This window comes from Dinoponera quadriceps, unplaced genomic scaffold, assembly GCF_001313825.1.
Source record: "Dinoponera quadriceps isolate SergipeBrazil2010 unplaced genomic scaffold, ASM131382v1 scaffold1153, whole genome shotgun sequence".
In the NCBI taxonomy this organism is placed as follows: Eukaryota; Metazoa; Arthropoda; class Insecta; order Hymenoptera; family Formicidae; genus Dinoponera; species Dinoponera quadriceps.
Genome location: NW_014555324.1, coordinates 39,276 through 65,725, shown reverse-complemented (window position 1 = coordinate 65,725; position 26,450 = coordinate 39,276). Strand labels below are relative to the sequence as shown.

Below are 26,450 nucleotides of genomic sequence, written 5' to 3'. Positions count from 1 at the left end.
GTTAGATGTGAATATGCTTACGTATATGTTTTTAAGTATTCATGTCGCGTTACACATCGCCGAGAGATTTGTCGTTGGGAAATCACGACAAAATTTTCGACCAGATTCATTATATTCCGGAATTATTCAACGGGTACGCGCGCTAAATTTTACATGGCGGATTTCGTTAGGCTGTAAACGCGCGGTCTGCTCTTTCTCCGTCTATTTCTCTCTTTCTCCCTATCACACTCGCTCTCTCTCTTTATTTCTCTCTCTCTCTCTCTCTCTCCCTTTCTCTCGCTCTTTCTCTTGCGACTTTACGCGAGATATAACCAACGTATCCGTGGATTAAGGATGATTCAGTTTTATTCAGTTGCTAACACACACACATACACGAGCACGGGCGCGCTAGCGAATGAGCGAGCGGGCAGACACACTCCGCTCTATTTAGCTGCATGCGCGCGTCGGGTAAAATCGCGCACCGCGGGCGCGTATTTTCTCATGCGGAAATCGCTCGTTTCCGACCTTTTCGGAATTCCTATCATTTGCATCCGATTACCCGATCCCGCGTTACACGGAAATCCGATTTATCGTCGCAGAACTTGACGACACGCCCGTCGATTCTGCCCGGCGGCGGCGGCGCCGCCGCTTCACGTAATGACAGCTATCCCGGAAAATACGGATAAAAAATGCGGAGCGCCAAAGTATCCGGAAAAAAGATCCCGAATCGCTCGATTCCGATATGTGTCTCACATATCGTACAGATCGAAATATATCATACATTTTCAGTCACCGTTTACAGATCCGGGAGAGACCGGTCGACTTCTCTTTTCGCGACTCGATTGATTTGATGAAAAAGTTATAGTACACTTCGATCCTTGCCTGGCAAACACAGCCCTGTCTAATTAAACTGATGTATATGAAGTTATCGAGCGAACATTTCGCACGATGGCGGATATATTTCACATTTAACGAGCGGTGCACTGCGGCGCTCGGTTTTTTACCGCGCCAACCGGGATTTCGCGCTTCGCCGTTACGACAATAAACACTATATAATACAATGCCGTTTCGGTATTTTAAGAGATTACCGCGCGGAGCTGGAGATTTCGCGTCGATAAACCCGTATCTCCACGCTATGCCGGATAGAATAGATGAGAAAGTCGGAATTTAGGTGACGGCCGAATCATACTCGAGTCCGAATGTTAGATGAGAGATCTTTCCTATTAGCCCTTTGAGGCCCACATATCGATCCCATTGGAGTAAAATGTTGTAATTTATAAGATCATCTCAATGGACCTGTTCCTGATGAAAAACTGTTTTGCCCGATTAAAATTGATAAGTACGATTTTCTCAATGTACATCCTTTATGTATATTGGACGTTTAAGGTGTAAAAATGAGAAAGTATTAAAATTGTTTTATTTAACAGATATTCATTTTACGCTTATTTATATAACGTAGCCGTTGAAAAATATCGGACAAAATTTTCATAAATGGAACATACTTGTTTTTTCACAAATAACTATATAACTATATAAACCCGAACGTCGACGCTTTTGTATGCGATTGTATACGTTGGTATTCAGCGGGAAATATATTATTTCACGCGTCAGGTTGAAGAATGGCTTCATTTAGGGTGGATTGATAACATTATATCGACGAAACTATTATTTTTACCAGTAGACGAAATTTTGGGGAGGCCCAAAATTAATATACATTAACTTAATTAATTTAATATTAATTAACATTATACATTATTATGTTCGCTGGGCATTAACGAGCGAAAAAAGAAATCAAAATCTCACTGTTCTACCAACAACTTCGTGCGTTGCCGATAAAATAATCTCCTTTCGTCGAAATTCGTAATTAAATTACAACGCTCGTAAGTTTTCGCGAAATGTTCCATTTAAACTTACAACTCGAAGGGGCGAAAGCGAAAACTTGCGTTCTCGCTGAAAAATCGTGCGGAGGCAAACGCGTTCATCTTATCGGGAATTTACTTCCGAAAGTTCGTCGATAAGGTTTCGGTGCGCCCTGTACACATTGAAAAACCAACTTGGCTGTTTTTTTCACCTCTTGCTTTCTTCCGAGCAGCGACTCGAACCTCTCGCGACAATTTCCTGCGAGGTCGACGATGTGTTACCGCAACGGACACACGAATCTTGATTAATCGGAGCGCCCTGAGAGCGACTCCGTCGACTCTCGTCGAACTTTCATCGTTTCAACAGGACTCTCCCTTTCCTCCTTTCATCCGGCTCGTTTTCACGTCGCCTTGTAGAGAGGCATAAGGTCTGTTCGTTTTCGCTGCACCGCTAAACTAGTGCAATAAGTTGCAGCGAGACAAGTATATGTTTTCTCACTTCAACTTATTGCACTAGTTCAGCGGTGCAGTGAAAACGAACAGACCTATAATGTCTCCCCGCATTCAACATGCCAACTTCAACTGTTCATCCGGCGGTAAAGTAGCCGCGTCTCGAGCCGTAAATCGAAAATGATTGGACCTTTAATGGCCCTATTATCGCAAAGTCGAGTAATCTTCACGCTGTATTAAAGCCTTAATCCCACCTCATCTTCTCAGAGCTTCGCACCGATGTATTTTTAGCGCGAGATAAGGGTAAAGCTCTCGGAGGAGCGGTAAAGCGCGAATTGCGTAATAGCGGCAAATGCGATTCGACTGCCTTGCGGTTATATTGACTGCGCCTGAGTCGCGTTGCCGTATTTTATGCGTTATTGAAAATGTGAATATGTACAGATAGGTACGTAAAGACGTAAAGACGTACGTATACGTATTTCATATAATTTCAAATTTGCACGAATTCCCAACTTCAGTCCATTATTTTCCATTCCGTCAGATTTAAATTTAAATTCGAAAGTGAATTGTACCAGAATATATGTACGTGTACTTACACATTGATTAAACATATTAATCGCAATTTTTGTTGGAAGCGTAAAACGCACGACAGTTCGAGAAAATATTCGGTAAGAAAAGTCGGAGCACTGTCGGACGCTTCTTTTGAAGACCTGTGAAATTAATAGTTCTTGAGATATTGAAAAATTATGATGCTGTAGTATTACCGAAAAATCCTTATAGCTTCAGTAGCAATGAACAGATTTTTTCAATCAACTCTTTATTTGTTCACAATGACTTTTTTCGATGTATGTGAATGACCCATTGTGCCCCATCCCTGAAACACTGTGGGTCAGTAGACGGGGCACAGTGGGACGCAGAAGCTGTTCGTTTTAATCCTTTGCACTCCGCTGTCGCCGTAGCGGCGACATGGTTGTTTTGCTGCCTCGGCACTTTAAGAAACTTTAAGTCCTAAAATTTATGTTTTTCTTTCATAATATAAGTTAGAATATGTTTTGTTATAAAATAGCTAAGAAATAAAAATTTTGTTTTATTGAAACGACTCTATTTTTCTTCTACATCATAGGTATGTACTTGGAACTAATAGCCTCTATGCATTACTAAGCTGGAGTGCAAAGGGTTAAATGTCAAATCATATGATACATTTTGTGCACGTTATAAAACATTAGGAATAAAACAATATTACGCGCTTGTGCGACAAAAAAATTACCACCGATAGACTGGTGCGAATAGTCGAGAATTAAAATTTTAATTTTTTTTGCATTTCTTAATTAAGCATTATAAAAAATTGCCACTATCGTTGGTAAAAATTATTATGATAAAAAAATTAGAGAAAACAGAGAAGAAACATCCTTCTCGCGGCGCGTTTTAGAGATTCCGCATTTCGATATTGGCTTTTGACGTACGAATTCTATTATACACATGTATATATGCGTGTTTTGCGCTGTTATTAATAGTACAGGCGTAATTTATAGGCTATCGCTGAATTAAACATATCTTGCCGGCCAAATTAATCGTTGCGCGCGTGCACGGCAAAGAGAGAGAGAGAGAGAGAGACACGTTAATGCGCGTTAACGCGATTATTTAACGCGGCATAAATGTTCGAACGTTAATTTAACATTCGCACAGCCGAACATGGCGTGGCTATTATTGCCGACGTCGATAACGAAAAGAACTCGGCTATGTAAAATGCCTTCGTCTTCGACCTACGAAGAACCGAATTATGTAAAGCTGTCTTTTATGCGGCAAAAGAAAGTTTCATTATCGGAAACTTCTTCGAATATACGCTGTCTGAATATTTCCGCGCTCGTTCGCCAGCGACTCGCCTCGCCATGAAACGCGACATGTACACGAGGATAACATTGATTAAAGCGTCAATCACCGTGCAGGAAGTGTATTCAATCGAAAGGACTCTATCCTGAAACCCAGCGGAGAATATATAATTCTGAGAAGAAAAAATTCCACTGAACATACTTGCGCAGATATTCCATTAAAAAGCTGCTGCGGCAAAATTGCCCTTTTGTGAGAGTGGAGAACAATCATTAAATAGTTTGCATAGTTTGTCAAATAGTCAGTTTCATCAAGTCAATTAACTTCACGGGTTCTTCGATTTTAATAAAAGAGGGATGTCGTGCGCTCGCGCGCATCGAAACAAACGATGTTTTACAAGCGACATTTAAAGCAGCATTTAAATCGATCCTACAAAGAGAATGAGAAAAAAAAACAGCACTTGGCGACGAAATACTTTTTTACATAATTTAAATATCCGATAACGGGGCGTGTTGCTGAGAATCCTCGAAGAGACGCGCCGACTGTGAACTATTTAAAGAATCTGTCATTAAAGTTGAAGTTAGGCGAACCACGTGAAATCTTGAAAAATTCCAGAACCGCAGGAACAAAAATCCCGTAACCTTGCGATAAATTATCGGCATCGCTCGCTCGCATTTAATTAAAAGTTTCGCGACGATTATACCGCATTCAGCTGATCTCTGCGTCCTCGACGATTGTGACGGGAAATAGAAACAAAATAAGTCAGCTCGGGAAATTAAGAGAATTAACCCGGTTTTTTCTAAGAATCCTCTTTTTTACGACGTTCCAAGCGTTTATCTCTCTTTCTCGCTCCCTTCCCTCTCTCTTTTTCTTTCTCTCTTTCCTCTCTACGCTCTTGCGAAAGCGGGGCAAATCCCCGAAGCGCGTCATTCAACGGCGACGTATTGTGCAGAAATCTTCTTTCCCCCGGCGAAAGCAATTTCAAAGGACAACGCCCCGGGGTGATGAAATGGAATTTACGAAATCGCAATGCCGCGATGCCGGTACAATCGAAATCATTACTGGCCGGCGAAACAATTCATCCGCGTCGCTCGCGTGCGGTTCGCGCATTTTATTAACGGCCGGGAAATATCGATGACGTACGGAATTCAATGTGATTCTCACACGCGACCGCGCACAATTCCAACTCGTTTCCCCGGTAATAACGGAACTTACATCGTTATTTTTGACAGCGGGCAATTCGCCCGAACGAATGCGCCCGATTATTTCGCGGCGACCGGCGCGAACGGACGGCTAATTATTCATCGCGATCGGCTGATCGATCGACCGATCGTTTGATCGTCAACAATACGTTACTCTGCGTCCTTTTGTACACCGTCATATTTCCGCCGTGTTCTCACTTTTACGCCAAATGTCGCGCGACACACGCGCGGTAGCGTCCGGAAGCGTTTGTTTTCTATTTACTAATATATGAGCGAAAAGATGGATTCCCTATGTATTTGTGTGTGTATGTGCGCACGCGCACACGCCCGTAAGCGCGAACGCTAAATTAAAACTAAAATCAATTAATCCGTAGTCAGACTTCTGTGGTTGACTTCGTTAGGAATGCTCCAATTTATATGGTATGGCGGTGGCATTTACAAATCGTGTTTCAGCAGAGGAAATTTTTAATTTGCACGTTATAACTCGCGTGATTACATTCCCGGCCGAAAAAAGGGAGAAATTTATTTTCCTCTCAAACGCGAAAAACCTTTCCCGTGCGGTGGCAGCGCGAATATAACCCGGCGCGCAACTCCGGCTTATCTCCGCCTCGGACGATTTCCGCGCTCTCTCTCTCTCTCTCTTTCTTTTTCCCGTTTTCTCTCTCTATCTGCGCGCCCGTCTTGCGAAAAGTATCAGCTCCGGTTTCAGCGACGTCGCGTCGTCTATCGTCGCCAATGTCGCGCGAGGGCGGATCGACGGGCAAATATTTCCTCGCTCCGCGAGCACTCGCGTCAACGCGTCAGCGGCCTTGAACGAAACCCGAGGAATTGATATCGGATCACGGCGAAATGGCGGTCGTTTTTATTCCGATGCGCGCGCGATCGTGCAAAATGCGGTATCGTGCAATTGGTTAATTAACGTTCGCTCAATTAACGACCTATCCCCGCGATTAATATTAAACGAACACAGCGCTGGGCGCTCGTCGACAATTACGACGTGGAGCAACGCGCGCTCGCGACGCTCATAATTTTTCCGCGTATGCTCGGCGCATTTCGCGATACATCGTCCCATCGCGCGAAATTATCCCCGCCGGGTGCGTGTGTATTCGGCCGTATCGCACGCGGGAAGATATACGGAGGGGTTGGGGGGGAAGAAAAGGGGTATCGTCATGTTTGTACGATTTAAAAGCTTTTCGCGCACGTTTCTCTCGCACCCGTCTTTCCGCTCAACTTGCAGGTGCGATTGTTACCGGTGAATGCCGTAGTTCCGCTGCAACACTGCCGAAATCAGTCACGGCCATGTGCTCGCAGCAAATGATACCTTATTGAACACTTCAACCCTCCCTCCCTCCCCCGGCGTTTTGAACGCATGTGAGTTCGCATCGCGCGTCGCGTCGTGAAATCTCGAAAACAACGACTGCGTTTACACGGCAATCTGAGACCGAATCGGTGACACACGTAGTTTCTTTCTAAGCGTTGTTCTGCGATATGTTAAAGAAATACTAGAAAATTCAATATTAGGACAATCATTACCTAACATGCATAATCGATTATGTTTAAATGTTCCGTAAAGTATCTTATGAAAAGAAATGGAAAGAAGTGGAAGCTTTCCGAGACATCTACCAGGTACGTTAAATCTTGCAACTGCTAGAAGATGAAAGCTATCGATGTTGTCATTAATTATATTATAAAAAATAATAGATCGGAAGTTTTATCGATGGAACGAAGAATTTTAACGCGCTTTTAGAAGCAGAGCACGGATGTTACAGTGCCATTAGGATATTACCGATCCTCGAGTCCCACTAATGTTATTAAAATTCATTTCTCCTGAAAAAAATCCTTTTATCCAATTACTAAATTAATTAAAAAGCAATTTTTGATTCCGCTTATTATATTACGAAAAATACTGCCTCAACCAGGAGGCAATTTGTTTCTCGTAACATAATAAATGGAATTAAAAATTGCTTTTTAATTAATTTAGTAATTAGGCGAATGGGTTTTTCAAGGGAAATGAAATTTAATAATATTACCAGGATTCAAGGATCACTTCAAGCGTGAAAAATAGATTCATCGCCTACGATTGGTTGAAAATATTCAACACGTGTGTTACACGCTGAATAATTTTATTCTGTCATAAATAATATTAATATTGATTATATTAATATTGCAACGGCATTATAACATCCGTGTTTTGCTCCTAAAGGCCATCTGAGCCGGACTCATGACGATTCGTGAGAATGAATTTCGATAGGGTGCTCGTATCGACCCGAGAGTGAACTTGTGTCATCTTAAATGTAACGCGCGCTTCGTATCGCGCGAGATACAGACTAACGGCGTTTACATGCGAATTATCGCTAAATTCCACTCACGGCCGCATTACGTATGAAATGTTGCGGCGATGTTGTTTCAATATATACGGCATGCGAGCCAGATTCCTTCCACTGTTCAGTAATAATACGTCCCATAAATAATATACGTTAACGTGCGCATTCTGTATTCAACGATATTCCCAGCAATCAGTCCTTCACGAATATGCATGATCAGTGCTTTGTGCGTGACATGAAAAAATGGCGAAAAAACATCGGCCATGTTACGAAGCCGCGTGTTTGTCAGGTATGTTTTTCCATGAAAATCGCGCTTGCGCGCGCTAGTTGATTCTATTGTTCAACATCCGCGCGGTTATTTTCCCCACAAAGCGATTTAATCGGCGCGTGCGTTCCGGCGAACACATATTCGGAATTCGCTAATATTGATACGAGCAAAAACTCAAACGCGCCGGCAAAATAAATAATTGACAAGCGTATCGAAAACATACGCACGATGTTTCCCAATACGTCCAGCGAGAAAGCTCGATGGTGCATTACGTTCCGCACTAACTGCACAGAGACAATCGCGCGATAATAAACAGAGTTGTTACCTCAGGGTTTGCCCGCCCGCCCGGTGATCGGCAAGGTAAGGTCTTTCTCGAAAAAGGGGTGGGAATATATCAATAATAATACAACGCACCGAATCCCAGACCTCGGGCTAAAACAAGAGAGGTGAGAACCCTGGATAGTAATGATGTGTAATCGATATACTGGCGAGATCTTTCGTAAATTTAATGACTCTATTACTGATTACCAGACGCCGGCCGCTCGATGTTTCGATCGCGAGATTTGCACGTGTAATCCAACACCCGGATTACATTCGCGTTGAAACGATTTCCGCCCGGATTCGACCGCAAAATTCACACACGATCGCCGCATATTCCCGCGTGCTTTATAGCGAATTCCCTTTAATCTTAAATGTCAGATCGTTTCGGGATCGCGTCTCCCATTTGATTTTCGCCAGGGGAGAGAAACTCTCCCAAATCGACAGAGAATTCGTAACCGCGAGACTCCTTCGTGCGCGCGTCTCGTCCGCGAAACGGTCCCTTCCAGCCCCTCTCTCTCTCTCTTGTGCACATTCGAATCGCGCGCGGATTTCCACGATTAAAGCGACCCGACGTTCCAAAGCGGCGGGTTTCTTCAACCAGGTGTTCGGGGGGAGGAAAGGGGGGAACTAAGTGCGCGCCGTCTGAGATGCGAGAGTCGAGGAATCGGCGTGTGTATATCTCTTCCCTCCCGAATGAATTAGCCAAGCCGGCAGATAATATGAGCCGCCGCGCTACCACGGCTTCGATGCTTCAAAGGCGCTTTTGCGGCTTCCGGCCGCTTTTGAGCTTAATTCGGAGGAAATTTGCCGGGCGAAGTTACGTCGGTTTCCGTCGAGTTTACTAAACGCCGTATTCTGTTTCTCCTTCTCTCCCCTCTCTCTCTCTCTCTTTGTCTCCTCCTCTCCCTTTCATGCCGAGTCTGTCTATACCTTCCGACGTGAAAGGTATCCATCAAGTTGACGGTCATCTTTCCTCCGAGAGGCCGTGGCTCCTTTGACGTTCGATTTGTCGCCATTGGAAACGTCAAGATATCGATAGCCTTCGAGTTATAATTGCGCAACGGAAAATTAAAGACGTCTCTCGCGACGTGAACTTCCGGAAAGACAGGGAAATACAGTCACGAGTGCACTTGAGATAATTAATTTACTTTGATGAAACTACGAGCATCGTGTTACCATGGGAGATCCTCTTTCGACATTAGGATGATCAATCGTCACGATTTTCGCCGAGTATTCCGATTTCCGGCTTTCATTACAGGCGTTCCGACAGAACCTTAAGCGGAACGCCATTTATTCCGGTTTTTCACTTAATGAAAAATAAATAATACAAAATATAATTTCTGCTCAAATTCGTTAAACTCTCTAAAGTACGAGCGCCACCGATAGATACCAGATGAAAGGTCCTTGCCGTATACGAACATAATAATGAATTCACTTACATTTATCTACTTTATTTCTTTTTTATTAAAAGTCCCGATTTTTTAAGATCGATAGTCGTGATTGGCTGATCAAGAGTTAGCCGTCCTAATCGACACTGAGTTACCGAACGTTGAAATTGAGAAAGGCGCCAATATGGCGGCGGCAACGACGACTCCGTCTATCTCGCGTGAGCGGAGAAACGAAAGCACGGAGATCGACTTTGAGAAGTTAATCGACAGGTGATACACCGCCGGGGAGTTTCTCTCGCTTTCGTTTCCCCGTGCACTCGAACACTTTCGCGGGACAACGGGGTAGCATCGGAAATAAAAGTCATTCTCCGTTCTACGATCGAAGCGACGTGTTCCGATGATCTCCGGCAGATAGGTACGCCCTTTCAGCAGCGTGAAGAGCTGGAGATGTCACTACGGCGGCTAAGGAGGTAGGCGGGAAAGAGGGATCGAGAAGGTCGGGGGTGAAAAAGGAAGGCGAGGGGAGAGGAGGTACATAGTAGTCATTCGACAAGCCGGTAACGCATTTGTCGCATTAGCTCTAATGGCGAAGTGCCATCCGTCCTGCTGTCCCGTTCTTCGCGTCTTACCATCCGTCATGTTTATCATCCCTCACGACGGCCAATTGAATTTAGCGCTCTCGCAGCACAGCGAATGAGAGAGAGAGAGAGAGAGAGGAAGCAAGCGCGTTTAATCAGAAGCGACAAGCTAATTGCATCGGCGAATTTCGCAAAGGCAATTGAATTGTCCGACGATGATACCGCGCTAAGCGAAACGCTCAACTAAACTCAACGGCAAATAAAGCGATCGCGGTGTAGCCGGCTACGAAGAAGGCTCGTTAAAGCTTTACTCGATTAAATCTTCATCGTCGCTAAAAGTGCGCAAAAACGAGAGCGAGACAGGGGAGGTTGGATGTTTTACACACGTTAATGCGTTCGGCAGTTTAAAATCTTCATCATTTCTCCGCCGCTCACGATATCCGCTTGTTGTTATTTATCGCCTTTCACGGTGGGCGCATCGCACTGATTCGCGGGAATTGCCTGGAAGATAAAAATATCACAATCTCTCTCGTCCCACGGAGAAGAATCTAAATTACAGCGATTATATTGTTTTCCATCGGGATATCCGGTGCGGATCGGACGGTTGGGAAAAGTTGGCTAATATTGAGATTAAAGTTACAATGCGAACTGGGAGCTCGTTACGTTAGCCAATTATAATAACGATTTTCCGAACGTTTCTTGCTCAGGCTGGATATTTCTTAATGACCAACCAATCGTGTCTCCGAGATCTCGTTTATAATCCCTCGCGATGGCCAATTCTGCCTGCTGCCCGGCAGAAGCGCCAGTCTGATTACTTGGTCCATTCTCGCGATAGGAGGCAGCTGGCCTTCATTCCGGATCAATATGTCCTTTCACGGGAGGATTCTTACCGAGATCTCTCGTCGCGAGATCATTGAGAGATTTCGCCGGCTCCCCCGCTGCGATAACGAACGGGCTCGACTCGGCTCGGCCGTATCGACTTAAGTTTAATTATCGTCCGATATTGGAATGACGTCGCATAACAGATCCTCGTTAAAACTCCTCGCAACAAAGTTTGCGCTACCGTTAAGCCGAAACTTCGAGCCGAAGTTCGTAGATCTGCGAATTTCTTTCTTCTTTTATCTACGTAAAACCCGCTCCGTTACAACGTGTTTGGATATTCATGGAACTTCTCCGGGAAATGCTTCTGCTTATGTTAAGGGCCAATCAATAATTACGTCACGCTGAACTTGGATATTTTTTACTCCCATCTGTCAAGTCTGTAATGCCGTAAGGGCTCCGTGGAATCGAGCGAAATGTCGGAGGTCTTACCTTTTCTTCGGGAACACTTCGGAAAATCTCGTCTGAAGTCGCGAATGAAGTCGTAAACGTCGCTCTAACTCTCGACGAACGTTTTAATAACTCGGGCCGGCGTAAAACACGCGCGTGCACGCGTCTTTCGTTACTGCGAAAATCACGTCGAAAATTTTCATATTGCCCGGCGCGCGAATCACCTCGTAAAAAGGCAAGGCAGTAAAGTCCGCGATGTCCATTCGGCCAAGTTGGCGCGTTTTAACGACCGGTGTCATTGGTCGTTAAACGTCTCGTTACCGAAAGTCGATGAGAATTTAACGTCGGCGGGATCCGCGCGATTCCCACCGTAACTCGGACCGACGAACTGCGCGCGAACAACCGTGGCGAACACATCGTCGCTCCCGCAGTTGATAACTAATGACGCGATTAAAAATTCGCGATCGCCCTATCAAACTCCCTCGGCGTTACCTTCGCGCCTTCGGCGCGACACTCGCGGCGCGAGAGTTTTCCGTTTACGAGCTCCGAGAGTTTACGTCGCTCTATCTGCGCGCGGTAACCGCTGGAAATTTCGATTCCACCTCGGGAATTTGCAGCGGATCGTGAATGAATTCACGCGCTCGCGCTGGAAATTAATAATTCGCCCCGCTGCTTATGCGTCATTTTTCATTTATGTCCGCCTACTCCCGCATAATAATTCGCGTTGCATATTTTCGGTGCCTTAATCAGAAACGGACGGGCTGCCGCGTTATCACAATATAGATTACATTATTCGCATTGTCAAATTAATGCGTCGTATAAAACGAAGATGGATATTTTCGATTTGTGTAATCTGATTTTCCATCGTTGCTGATGCGCGGAATTTTATCGGTATTTACGTAATGTAATATAATATTCCAAAGTAATTTCGTTTGCTCCGCATAATTGTAATTTGATTTTGCAGCCTTACATCGTGAAATCGGCAATTAACAAATTTCGCGATGGGATATTCAATCATCGTGACCCTCGATCGCTCTCCATCGCGATATTTAATTAGCGCTCGAATAACACATCTAATTCGACGAATGATTTCATATTAAACTTATCCTTCCGTGAACATTTTTTCTTCATCCAATCGTTCGGCTTTTATTTGCGAACGCGCGCTCGTTTGTTATCGTGTTATTGCAGCGCTGCTCCGCAGCGTTCTATATTTTCATTCTCCAATCCGAAACGTGCTCATCATTTCTCGCATAGACAGTAAAATTTATCTTCATATAAGAATACAAAGAGACGCAGAGGTGCAAAAACGTATATATTGAAGAAGTTGTCTCACACACGTCAAATATTTTCACCGGGCCTGTTGTGCGTTCCCCGACTGACTAAACGAGAAAAAAAAAAATAAATAAATAAATAAAAAAGAAAGAAAATTATACGGCTCAAGAAGTGCACGCGTGTAAGAGCGAAAATCCCGAATGAATTATTGCGCGGTGCAACGATATATACCGCAGTTCGGTATCACAGCGACGTGGCGTAACATACATCACGTAACACTTCATTCGGAATTTTGACGAGCTTTCATCGAGGCGGGGCCATTCATCCAGATGAAAGATACTCCCGGTTCAGAGCGGCAGAGCGATATGCGAGATCGCTTCGCGAGCTCCGAAATTGTTTCCGAAAGTAATCCCTCAGTTAAACCGTAACGGCGGTCAAACAAAACGCGAATTCCTCCGAGTTCGTCCGCGGCGCGCATTCCGCGAGCGTTTGTTGTGCTCACCGTTAACGAACAAACGGACGAACGAACGAATGTACGTGCATACGTACGAACCAACACGAGCTGAGCTATTGAACGGACAAGAAGCGATGCGCTCGTAGTTTATATTCTTATTCCACCCCCGGCCTCTCCTCCTCCTCTCGTCTCCAACGCGCGCCACTCAGCGGGTACTCCGCAGGGATGTCGGAAATTCCTCCTCGCGCGTGAAATAGGAGGCCTCCCGCGCGTCCGCACCGCGTTCTCCCTCGGAGCGAGGGAAGGCGTGGAAGGAGGTCCTTTTAACGAGGACGATAGTACGACTTCATCAGCGGGTTCTCGCCCTGACGCAGCTGGAATTTCGCGCACTTCGGCCGCATTCCTCCGGGAAGTTCGCCGTCGTCTTTTCAACCGCAGGACGAACAGAGACGACGACTACCAAGACGACGTCGACGTGTCCGGAAGCGAGCCTTCTCAAGGAGAAGGTGGTTTTACGAAACTTCCCTCCGTGCGGTGGAGTTTGCAGTCTCATAAGTGCATCCCGTAAATTACGAGCGAGCGATTTTGATGAGTTGCTGAAGTAGTTTATTGACGGCGAATGACTGATGAACTATCGCGCACAGTATCTTCAGTTTTTCTTTTTGAGGATCATCGTTGAGATTTATAGCAAGCTGTTAAGCGTGGAAAGTAGGAGATGAATTTGATTCTCTGAGTAATACCCACGATCTTGAAGCTGAAGTAACATTATAAGTTCCTCAGGTCTATATTACGAAAAAAAATTCTGAAAATTATATTTTTTGCATTTTTATCTTTTATGCGCCATTGAGTTTATTACTATTATAATTTTAAAGTTTCGGAAAAATATTGCTTTTCCCCAATTTTTCTACATATTTTTTTTTGTTTTTTTATCTTCTTTACGAAAAAAAGTAAATGTGATAGGTTTTAATCGAATACACGTGAATTTTTTTAAACGAATTTTTGTATCCCTGAGACAGAAATGCGCAGAAAAATCAAGAAAAACGGGGTTTTTTCCGAAACTTTAAAGCTATAATTATTAATTTTTATTTATTGTAGATTTTGTAGACTGATTGCCTTCAGAAAAGTCAGTTATCTCATTGAATCAGACCAACAATAACAATGGTCATGTTGACCCAAACTTTTTTCCGAGTAACAAAAGAATAAGAGTGGGATATAATGTCTTGTATAAAACGTAGAAAAGGGGGTAAGCGAAAGAAAATGCGTGTAGGCCTCGTAGAATATGTTACTGTCAGGGTTAAACGTCTTCTGTCTTAGCAGCAAGAGACGATTGAGAGATGTTGCTGGACGATTTAGCCTTTGTAGCCTGATAAGAAAAGATATCTTTGTCGCGTGATTTTCAGAAAAATCCACGCTAGATGCTATTAGATCGCGCAATTGCAAGAGCGTAATTGAAGGCGGAAACTTGAACGATTTGTCGATGCTCAAGTATTGCTAACGCGCTGTTTTGCAACGAAAAGTTTGAGCGCGCAAGTTGTTGCGCTACTGTCGGCAGAGTTTACGCGTAATTAGCATTCGAGCACGTGTGTGCCAGCGTACGCGCTTGCCTAGCCGTACTGTTTGCCGAACAAATAATATTCGCTTCTTCGGCTACCCGTATTGATATTCAACCCCAAATTGCAGTTAATTCCCAAAACTTTGTGTATCTCGATTATTGCACTCTCCGGTGAAATGTTCAGAGAAATGTCTTGAATAACAAGAATATGATATTTTCAGTGGAACTATACGGAATTTCTTTATGTAAACAGATTTTATCATCACACAAGATCATGTATTTTTGCTTATATATGAAAATATGAATCTTGAATTTATACTCATTTTTTTTCCTTTTCGTACATATTCTTTTGTCACGAAAGGTGACAATCGATAAACTCATTATTCCCTCTTCGAAAATTCTTATTCAGAGATAATGGAGAACCCCGCGTCTCCACGGAGGGAAACAACGGTAGGGAGAGAATATAAAAAAGAAAACACAAAGACGTATTAATCCCCCTCCGTTCCCGACGGGACCGTGGATTACCGCTTTCCCTTAAATCAAGCATCGAGCCGCGCAAACTTGGCGGTCAATACCGCTCGCGGCGGATCTCGACTAGTTTTTCATCGCGATCTACGCGCGTCGTTGTAAATCAATACACCGAGGGCGCACCTGGCCTGCACGCGTGCCTGGATTTCGCGATGTCGAAGAATGAGGAACCGGGGGGAATAGAGGAGATTATTTATAGAACGGCGTAGCCTTTATCGCGTGAGCATCCAAGTTATCCCGCAAGGGAAACGAGGGAATTTTTAATCTCGCCGCGCCGCACCAACCACGGGTAGTGCTTTCTCGATCGATTTCGTTATCCGTAAAAGGAAGGAGCGATGCTCGCCACCTCAGGAGGATCGTCGGTTGCGCGCGCGAACAGCGGGCTTCCGGTCTCGCGAAATTATTTTGGCAGCCTTTCAAGCGTACGACGCCCGGAATTGCGGAAGAATCCGCGAATATCCTGCCCGCGGGATTTTCATTATCAGCGACAACGAGGGCGGGAGAGGGGCAACGAGGCTGCCTTGCCCCGGCAAAGTCTGATTTATAGTGCGCATCCGCGACCTAGACTATCGTGCAACCGCTCGCGGAGCAGACGCGGCGCGCGAATGCGAACGATTCGTCGAAATTTGCCGGAGCTCCCGCGAAATTTATCACTGGGTTGAAACCGCCCGACGAAGCCGTCGACCGACCTGATTCTGAGGTCGGACTGACTGTTTTCGATGATCTCCGAATTGCGAGCAGCTGCGGCGCTGCTCGAAGAATCTCTCGGAGAAAATTCAAGTCGGGCCGCGCTGATAGTATAATACGATCTCGGGTTTCGGTTAATTTAGAGCGCATCTCGTTTCAACGGCATCCGAAGATTCTCTGAGGCTCAGTCACAAAAAGAAACTCGGTGAGATTCTGCTTAAACGGGCCAAATTTTATCAAGCACAACGTTTAGTCTATCGAACAAATTACGTTGTAATCAATTATCGATTGATTTAACAATTACGACTTGGTCAGCAATTATATCGACACAACGTATTGCTGCGCCAACGCGTAATTTCTTCAGTGGACACAATATTATTTTGTATTGAAGGTTACCGCCGATTTTGTCTAAATGCTTCCTTTCCTCAGTGTACTCTCGAAATTTCTTGGAGTGAGAACTTAATCCAAGCGAGAGCAAATACTGCTATTCTAACCTAAAACTCACACAGAGAACTTTGGAGAATAGCGAATATACATGAGGTTATTTTCACTGACACTGATAATGTTTATTACAAAAATGGTTCTCCCAAACTATAAATTTACCACTATAATGATCATAGTTACAAATATCAAATGCTTTTCTCTCCGTATTTACTTTCGTATTTACCGTGAACTCTCTAGGGTGCTAATTTGCGAGATGGGTTTGAGAGGAGGACACGGTAATTTTATCAGAGTCAGAAATGATTGTGTCACAGATCGCTTTGCGCTAAGCGCGTGCCACTATAATTTTGAAACTGTGAATCATGTGTCCATACGTATCAAAGAGATATTGTAGCTTATTACGATTTCGCAGTGTGCGCTTAGAAAGCTCAGGATACTCCCAGTGATACTCGCTTTAGGGCAGCACACATGCCTGGGGAAACAACGAGTAATGGGTAGTCGGTTGCTAACAAGTAACTCCGCTTCCAACGAACAGTCCGTAAATTAGTATAGCATTGTTCGCGGAGTCCTGTATTTGCATAAAGAGGAATTTATAATAGCTCGCCTGCACAAGCTGTGTTGGTCGAATTGTCGAAACGGAAGCAGCAAAAAGCTCCATACGTGAAGAGCAGCCGTATTCTGGATCTCGTCTTATATGCTTCAGGGGGAAACTTTGATAATTGCAATTGTATTTTCCGCCAAACAAATGAATTACGCGACTCGGCAAATTCTCGATGAATCAAGCTTCTCGATCAGTGTTGTCGAATATAAATTGGATATCTTCTCCTATTAGTCCTTAATATCACAGTAGTTTGTCATTAAAATCTTAAAGTTGTTCAGAAGACATTAAAAATAGGAGTTAAAAATAGGACATTTTAATCTTTAAGGAACATGTATAAAAAGTGTCATCTTTACTTGCAAATATCTCAGCTTCTGAATGGTCAATCGTTTTCTAATTGTATCAATAATTAGGTCATGTTATCGGTACAATCTGTACATAATGTATGTTTCAACAAATTCGTATGTTTCAAAAACTCAGTATACCGAAAATAGTGTGTACCGTTTGCATTTGCAGTTTCATTTCTCGACTCTGTCGTGTTTTTCCGACCCTCACCTCTCTCACGGGATTTCATCGTTACAGGCGAGTCGTTGTACGGGCGAGATACAACACTTGGCGCACTTAAGGATTATTCTTCGACTTGAGTTTAATTAAAATTTCCAAGCACGTTTCGCATCAGTCGAGAAATAGCCCGGCCTCAAGAGCCACGTATAATCACGACGAACGTTCGTTAACGCCGGCTGGGACAGATAAAATTCTGCAATTTATCACGGCCGACGAATGGATCCTGAAAGTACCGCACGCGCGCGAGAAGCCTGATTATTCGCTTCATTATATTGCGCCACGTAAACTGTGCGCCATACGCGCGATTGTAATATCGCGAAAAGTGATTATCCCCCATATAATTATCCCGCGCAAACGCTGTGAGAAATAAGGTATATCACGCGCTTGCATCAGGGCGCGTGGCAGCGAGCACGATTAAGCAACGCGACGACCATAAAGCGCAAGTAGCGCGCGCCATTTGTCGGCGATCTTCGCGTACCGGCTCCTCCTCGCCGCGTACATCCATATTCCAAATTATTCGCCGCGAGACGTCAGTCCCATTCGTTTAATTAAAGCCAGACCAAGAGAGAATAAATACGCCGGACGAAAACATCGATGAAAGGGCGCGGTATGCGCGATGCGAGCCCGTAACTGCTACCGCCGAAACAAAAAAGAAGGAAAACAAAAAAAATTACATCGCGTTTGTTTTTTCCCCTCTTTCCGGCCGTAAACATTTATTCATTGGCGCGCGAGTTCAGATATTACGCAACGTAAATTGCAACGGATATACGTGCGGTAACGAAAATGAAAAATACAGATGTCTTATAAGCGCGCGTGCGAGTGTTTTGTTGGGGGGGGGGGGGGGGGGGAAAAAAAAAAAAAAAAAAAAAAAAAAAAGGAACGAGCGGAAAGGGAGAAAATCTTGGCGNGCAAAAATACAAAAAAGAACGAAACAAAAGTTGATTAAAGTCTTTAAATAAGCGAAAGGACCGAACGATTCTTCGCATCGCGCGAGTTTAATCAAGAACCCATTAGCGCGAGGGGCCGCGCCCAAGCTCGTGCGTACGCTTATAAACGCGCACAATTTTTATCAGAGTCAGCGCGGGCAGCTTGGCGGCTTTGAAAAATGCAGGTTGAAAAACCCGCGCGTCACGGTGTTACGCGAATTTCCTTATCCCGCGGCCGCGTACTTTGCGATTTTTCCGGTTACGTCGGTAGTTACCGCTCATGAATAAATCTGGTTACTCCTTTCTGATTATTCTAATGCGAAAGCGGGCGCACCACCCTTCCGCACCCCTTCGGCACGGAAATTCGCGTTCATACTGAATAAATCCGATGTCGAGTGGGCCGTTGAGATTTTTACGTCAAGCGTAAAGCTTCCGACGGGATCGGTCCCGCGTCCGGAAAGCGCGAGGGGTATCCTTTTCTCTTCTTCTTCCTCTTCCTCACGTTCTCCTTTTTTTTTATATCGGCCGCGACGAGAATGGGGAGGGCGAGGGATTGCGGATATAAAAAATTCTGCGGGGATGCCGGGGATTACGCCACTTTTCCTCGAGATAATATCGTCGCCACTTGGAAACTGTAGCCGCCTTAATTTTTCCGTGCTCGACGCGCAAGTCCCTTTTTCCATCGAACGCTCGAGTGACGGCGAGACAGCACAATATCCCGTCTGGAAAATTCTCCCGCGACTGTATGTGCCACTTCCTGATTTGTCCTTCCGTGTATCTGAATATTTCTCCCTGCTTTTCTCTGTCGCTATTCGCGTAAAAATATCGCGGTCGAAGTGAGATATTCTGAAGGGAAATGTTTTGGATTGCAAATAGCGGCATAAAAGTCCGGCGTTGAAACGCAAATATCAATATTGGCGAAATGGATAGCACGTATCAACTGTGAAACTACAACCGTATCAGTCGACAATGGCAGATTTCGTGAAAAATTCAAAGTTCTCCCCCCTTTCGGGATTTTTCGTTGAAACCGTAACTGCGCTTCTCGACAGGTTTTACCGACTGGTTTTACATTAGATATTTCTTATATACAATAGCTGGCTGGTATCCTCAAATTACATTTCTCATGTAACGAAACATTCACGTGAAATTATATGTAAGAACTGAAATCCCGTTGCTTGTTTCTACTGCTGAAAGCACTTAATTCAGCAAATTCCCGAAATTTTTAATATCTCATAATCATAGCTTCCCTCTCGCAAAATGTCAAGAATATGAACATTCAAATGGAAATATGCGTATGATATCACAGTTGTGTATGATGTTATTAATTTAACGTATTATTCTCGAAAATCACTTCCCACTAATGTTTTCAATTTCGTCGTTATTGTTCTTAAATTATCCGTCTTGTTTCACGACTGATTTATTATAAAATCCTTTCATATTATTTCTCCGTTTAGAGCAAGCTTTATTGAATTCCACGGGTGCTGAGTGCGTCGGCGACGTGAGATATGGGGCGCGTACCGGAAAGGAATTAATGATAGTCACTGGGAAACTTTGTTTGCCCGCTTTTCTTTGCCACGAATTTTCAGCACGATACAAACATTTCTTAGCACGGTGCGGAAACATTCTCCCCCGACTTCGCGCGCTCTTCCGATCGTGGATCAACGTCAACCGCTACATCGTCTCGTTTGGCAACATTATTCTACTTTGACCCACAAAGAAAGTTTCTCCCCCATCGAGTGGCGGTCGATAAATCTCTACGCAAACAGGAACGGCGAAAGCCGCGGCGTCGAATATTTACGCGCACGTGGGAGGTTATCTTCGATGATAAACACGTCGATAAGAGCGACGATACACGTTTCACAACGTAACACTTCTGCCATTTTGTATATCAAGTGAAGTAACCTCGCCGAAAACTTTCCCGTCGGGAAAGATCGATTCTCCCAGACTGATGGTGAAACAATCTGTAACCGAAGGGAAAGCTCATAGCGCCCTGGATCCCGTAACGTCCCTTATACGTGACGGAATGATTTACGGGGATAATGCAATTTTCGCAGTAATGTCACGCGTCTCCTTCATGCACTTGCCCTTTCACCTTTAACGTCGTTAGTGCGGCGAGATGCCTCACTCGATCGCGCGAGGGAACAGCTTATTTGGTCGAAGTTGAGTGGCGACGAGCAGTATATACGATGTTACACGGTAGCCTGATAAATTTGTTGTAGCGCAACCGGCGGCTTGATTGAAAATGGAAACAATGTGCAGAAAATACGGGATAAATTTCTCCGGCTTCTCGAGAAAAGCGATTTCGGGTGTAAAGACAGCGCGTCGCACGCATTTTGCATTCCTGATTCAAACAAAATACTCGTTTCATCGAGATGTACGATTGAAGTTACTAATATATTATTAATGATATACAAAATAGGAACGTATTCGTGGAAAGGAACACGGAAACAACGTGCAAAAAATACGGGATAAAGAGAGCGCCCAAGTACTCATAGACATTCCGTCCAAATTCTTCCGGACAAAAGTTTTGAATCCAACTTGGACTTAAAATAAAGTTTATGACGTGTAGATTGCGAATATAAATGTTCCAAGTGTTAGACAGAGAGTTCCAGAGAAAATAGTTCTCGAACTGTCTCAAGCAAGCGTCTTAATGTAAGCAATCTGAGGCTGTCGTTGAATAACAATATATATCGATGATATTACTAACAATAAGTAATTGTCAAATTGTTGATAATTTATGTGTTTATTTTATTTTTACTTGTTGAAGTGCGTGGCGTCATTTAGCGAAAGTAGAATTTTAAATGAATTTTCTCTCAAACGGTTGCTCCATCCATCTTGGGACTTGCATGTTCGTAATCTACGCATCATAAGCTTTATTTTAAGCCAAAGTTGCATTCAAAACTGTCTGGAAAAATTTGAGCGGGATTTAGCCGCACTCTTTATCCGGCTTCTCGAGAAAAACGATTTCGAGGGTACAGGTGGCGTGCGTGTTGCTTTCGCACATATTTTACATCCTTAATTCGAATAGAATGTTCGTTTCATCGAGAAGTACGAAGTTTACTAATACATTATTAGTAATAGAAGCATACAAAATAGAGGCGTAATTGCGTAAAGGAACGTTTCATCGAGAAGTTCGTCTCGCCGCCAGTTTGTGTAAGAACTTGCTTACATGAAAATTTGAAATATTGAATACCACACAGAAACAGTTGCCGTTCGTCAGCGAGAAGATGAAGGAGCGTTAACGAAGGGTAGAACGAAGTCGCCAACTTCCGTACGCAAGCGCGGACTGTAATCGAAACGGAAGAAAGAACCTTCCGGTTAATTCGACGGAGTCGGCGCCGCGACGCAGCATCGCCGAGAGGCAAACCGAGCGAGCGGAACTGAGCAAAAGGACGGGGATGTAATCTGCGGGATTCATAGACGAGTTCCAACCACGACATTCGGCGTTTCACGTCGCGACTGACCTACCCCGTGGCTGAAATAATCCGCGCGGGCGCGCCGACGGTTTAACATTTCCCGATAAGCAAAATATATCGCCCCGACCAGCGTTTGACATCGCCCGGTCCCGGGATATATATGGCTCTCACTAACACTCCCCTCCGAGAGAGTTACCAAAGTCGACGGTAAATTTCGACGCCGTCGTCTCCCCGTCTCCCCTGCTTTCACGGAGCGTACTCACTGGCGCTGGTCGAGCCGGCGAAAAATATCGAATATTTTCGATGGAAGAAGAACGCCATCGCGGCAAGAACGAGGACGAGGAATTTCGAGTCCGGCGGCGGGGGTGGTAAATCTCTTTCTCGTCGGCCGCACGACTACGATCGAACCCGGGCCGTTTCACGGGGTCGTTTGGAATTCCGCGTCGGTCGCGTTTAAAAGTTCGCCGACGCGAAAGCCCGGGGACGTCCTCGTCAATTTCCTGAGCTTTTTACGGCCGGCCATTACACGCGCTCGCCCGCTCGCACACGGATGTGTGACAACTTTGCGGCACGGCTCTGCGAAATCGTTTAATCATTTTATCGCGGGCAGTTTCCTGCTTTTTTCGTATCGCAGTTAACGCACGATTCGCGAAACTTGTATGTAGAGTCACGAGAACATCGGCTTCGAACGAGACGTGTATTCAGACACCGGGAAAGGGTTAAAGTGCAGCGAAAGGGTAAAATGTCGACGATGTCATTTTGAGAAAATGAAGTTATCTCGCGAAGTTATAAAACTATCCTTCCAATATTTCGGGAAATTGTCCTGAAATATTCGATCTTCGGGATGGTGACTTTTCGGGATGTTGTTCCGTTTCTTTTATTTCGGGATTTTCATTTTTCGAGATTATGCGTATTCACTTTATTAGCAGCTGTATGTACAGTGACTGTAATTTTTCCAAAGTGGCCAAAGGGCGTGGCAATAGTTTGCCTGCACAGTTTGCACGTTTTTATGGATTTCGTCATCCTTACTCCTCTCGTTTCATAGCATTTGGACTCCTCTCGGAGACGTAAGACGCTCAATTTCAAGGGTGGTATTAGAACCATTAATCATTTGGCGAGCGTTGCTACGCGCGCTGTTCACTGTTTAAAAAAGTATTATTACAATTAAGTAATACTTACTATTAAAGAAATGTTATTATTGTTAATAATAACGATATACTTCTCTAAATAATAATATAATACTTCTCTAAGCAATAAACAGCGCGCGAGGCGAACACTCGTCAATACGATTTCTAACTAATACCATTCCTGAGATTGAGCGTCTTACGTCCCCGAGAGGAGCTTAAATATTATGGAACGAGAGGAGTGGGGAAGATTGCAATTGGCGAAATCCATTAAAACGTGCAAACCGTATGCAAATATAGCCTAACAGCCAATATTGCCGCCGAATAGTTAATAGAAACACAAGGTATCATAAAGATAATAAAGTAAAATATCGTACAACAAGCAACGCAAAATATTTCACAACGATCTGTGACAACACAAACTATAAATGCAAACTTCTATGACGTATAAAAGGACGCTTTAAACGCTCGATCACATCGAGCGTCGCGTTTAGTCATCTTCCACTTTCGATCGACGAATTCGTCGCGATCGATCGACCCCGGATATGTATGATACGTTATCCACCGAAGCGTTAATCCCCGGGAAAACGTACGGTCGCGCGAGAGAGAAACGAAAGAGGCAGAAGGAGGGAGAGGGAGAGAGAGGGAGGTTCGGTAGCGGCGACACAGCCCACGTGTATACGCACGTCGTTCTCGCGGGCGATTTATATCCTAAGGAGCAAAACGGCGGCGAGTAATGGCGCAGATATATAGCTCGCACGCAGACTGACAGGTGAAATACGGAACAGATCCGAGTGTTTTGTTCAAGTCGCACGGATGGAGGAAGGACGGCCCGGCGAATTATGGGCGACGCCGTGTCGGCGCGCTCTCCACGGGGATCCGATACCGTTACCCCTCACCTCTCTCTGTCCCTTTCTCTTTCATAGGATTTCGCGAGGCGTGGATCCGATAGCACGGGATTCCGGGGCGAATTCCGCGCGCGCGTGTACAACACGGCCGGTGTGATAGCGTCCGGCATACGTCGGGCGCGCGATAGAGCCGCGGGCCGCCCTTCGTTGGAGAGCACCGCTCCGCTCCGCGTCGTAACGCGACACCATTTTTCGCTACGATATATCGTCGCGTATTTATCTCGCTCCGAGATTTATCCCCCGGTACCGAGGCTACGGCGGCGGGGGTAATTAAGTCGGCCGCGCTTTTCCGCCGCGCGTATTTAGCCGCGTGAGCGGCGGGATTTCTCCACCTAAGGGGGCGCGCGCATTTCTCTTCTCGCGCGAGATGCGTCCTCTCGGAAACTCGGTCCGTGTGAAAGACCGGGGCCGACGAGTAGCCCATTCCTGATCGCTCCTCGAGCGAGATGCGAGGAGCTGCCGAGGTGGAACGACCGACGGAGCTTTTTTCACGCGCGTCTCGGCACGTCAGTTCCGGGGCGCTGCAGTCCGCTGCATTAGGGAGCGGGGGAAAAAAAAGAAGTGGTTAAAAATTTCTCGAAGGAACGAGAGCGATAATCGCCTCGCGACAGGCCCGGATTATGCGGCGGATGATCGAACACGCTTCGCGCGCCGGTGATGTATGGCCGACCCGGAGTTTACGTAAGCCGCGGAGCTACGCGAGAACTCGTTCATCGGGTTGTTACGAGGAACGGAATCCCTATATACCGCGCGTGTCTTTCAATCCCGCCTCGAATCCTGCCGGAGAGGAGGAAACGAGACCGAGAGATGAGTGAAGCGCGGCGGATTACCTCATTCCGATAGGTCGATTTTTCACAGAGAACACGCCGCCCACGAGATAGACGTCGAATGACGTTGCGGTGAATCTCGGCGAATCAATCCCTGTCTCATTACAAGGGCTCTCTCTTCTTCCGTTCCTTAGCTTAGCTTGGCGAAGTCGTGCTCGCCCCCTCGATCTTTCACCCGGGATCGATAGCGCGCGGCCCGCGCGAGAGCTCTCCCCCGTCGAACTCGAGCGTTCGGGGGAGGATTAACAACTCCTATGCGCGTAACATCGAAAGACTAATTAGCCGTCGGCTTGCAGACGAGGAGAACCGGCGGATCGAAGTATTAATAAACGTCGCGGCGCTACGTGCATAGAGCTCCGGGAATAGTTGTTGCCCGAGTTCGCGAAAGTTCGTAACGATACTAGTAATTATACCGATATCGCTAATGATATCGAAGACGCTTATGAGAAATTCTGCCGCCAAGCCGGGCAAAGTGGAGACGTTGTTGACGTTTCAGTAGCGATCCAGCGACGACGGAATTACGGTGCAACACGGTGCGACATTTTTTGCGGTGGAATTTTACTCGGAACGAGCTGCGATAGTGACGAAAATACACCGACACTCGCAATCGTAAGAGTGAAGAATGTCCCCCGTCCATTACGGGCCCCTAGCTTGGAGTGGATTCTGACGAGTGAATGTTTCAATCTGTTCGAGTGAATTTGCTCCACTGACGATGTGATATATCAGATTTACTCTTCAATATTCATCCGACGTTTCAGGGGAGAATTCGCTCTATGTAAGTGAAAAATCGCTCGACTGTCACTCTACTTTTCAAATGAAATCTCACTCCGAGCAATTCAGAGGGGAGAGAGAGAGAGAGAGAGAGCAGAAATGAATAAACCTGCGTCGCACAGGTGGGTGCAGTCAGATTTTCGGAGTGTGAGATTCTTAATTGTAGAAACAGACACGTGATTGTGCGAACAGAGGGTAACGGAGACACGATCGCATTTGCAAGATCGCGATACGGGGAAGTTGTCGAGGCCGTTACGCGAAATTCAGATTCGGAAAATTACTGAGGACGTGCGTTTACGCACCGCCGTATAACCGAGCGTAACTTTATCTATTAAACTCCACTGGAAAATGGTCACACCTGCGCGCGCCCACGTAGAGGTAACTGCGAGATAATAGTTGCTTTATCAATAATTGGATGGCGGTTTCATCGATTACGCTCGTCTCCAGATTACCTATGTGTCCGCCCCCTGCCTTTATATTATATCTGCTTAAGGTCGCATTCCCGACCGCACATTCCGCGTGGAATTTCGCGGTCGTCCGATAGCGAGAGAGAACGCGAGAGCTTTATTCGCCTCGCGCGAAAACCCCGTGCGGACGTTATCGCGGGAATCGGGGTATCCAGGTTTGGCGTTGAACACGCGAGCCATGCGGAACCCCGGCTCTTTACTCCCACACGTGCACGCCGCGCGTGTCTATGTGTATCGGTTTTTAATAACTGTTATACATACTGTAACACGCATCTGTGAAAATCTGCGCGCCCATGTAGCGCGCGGTCGCTATTACGCGGATTGGTCGTGTAAAGCGCGGTTACGTCCGCGACGAGACAGTGACACGTTCGCGTACCATCCTCCGCTTCCCCTCTCCTCTTAGCCACCAATTACGCTAACGAGCGAAACGAAGTTTCGAAACGATTTTTT

General features: G+C 45.4%; 1 protein-coding gene across 2 annotated transcripts in view; it reads left to right on the top strand.

Moving 5' to 3' along the window:
- The window catches only part of LOC106743837 (neural-cadherin-like), a 156,296-nt gene that overhangs the window by 105,245 nt on the left and 24,601 nt on the right, over nt 1–26,450 (top strand). The window lies entirely within an intron of this gene.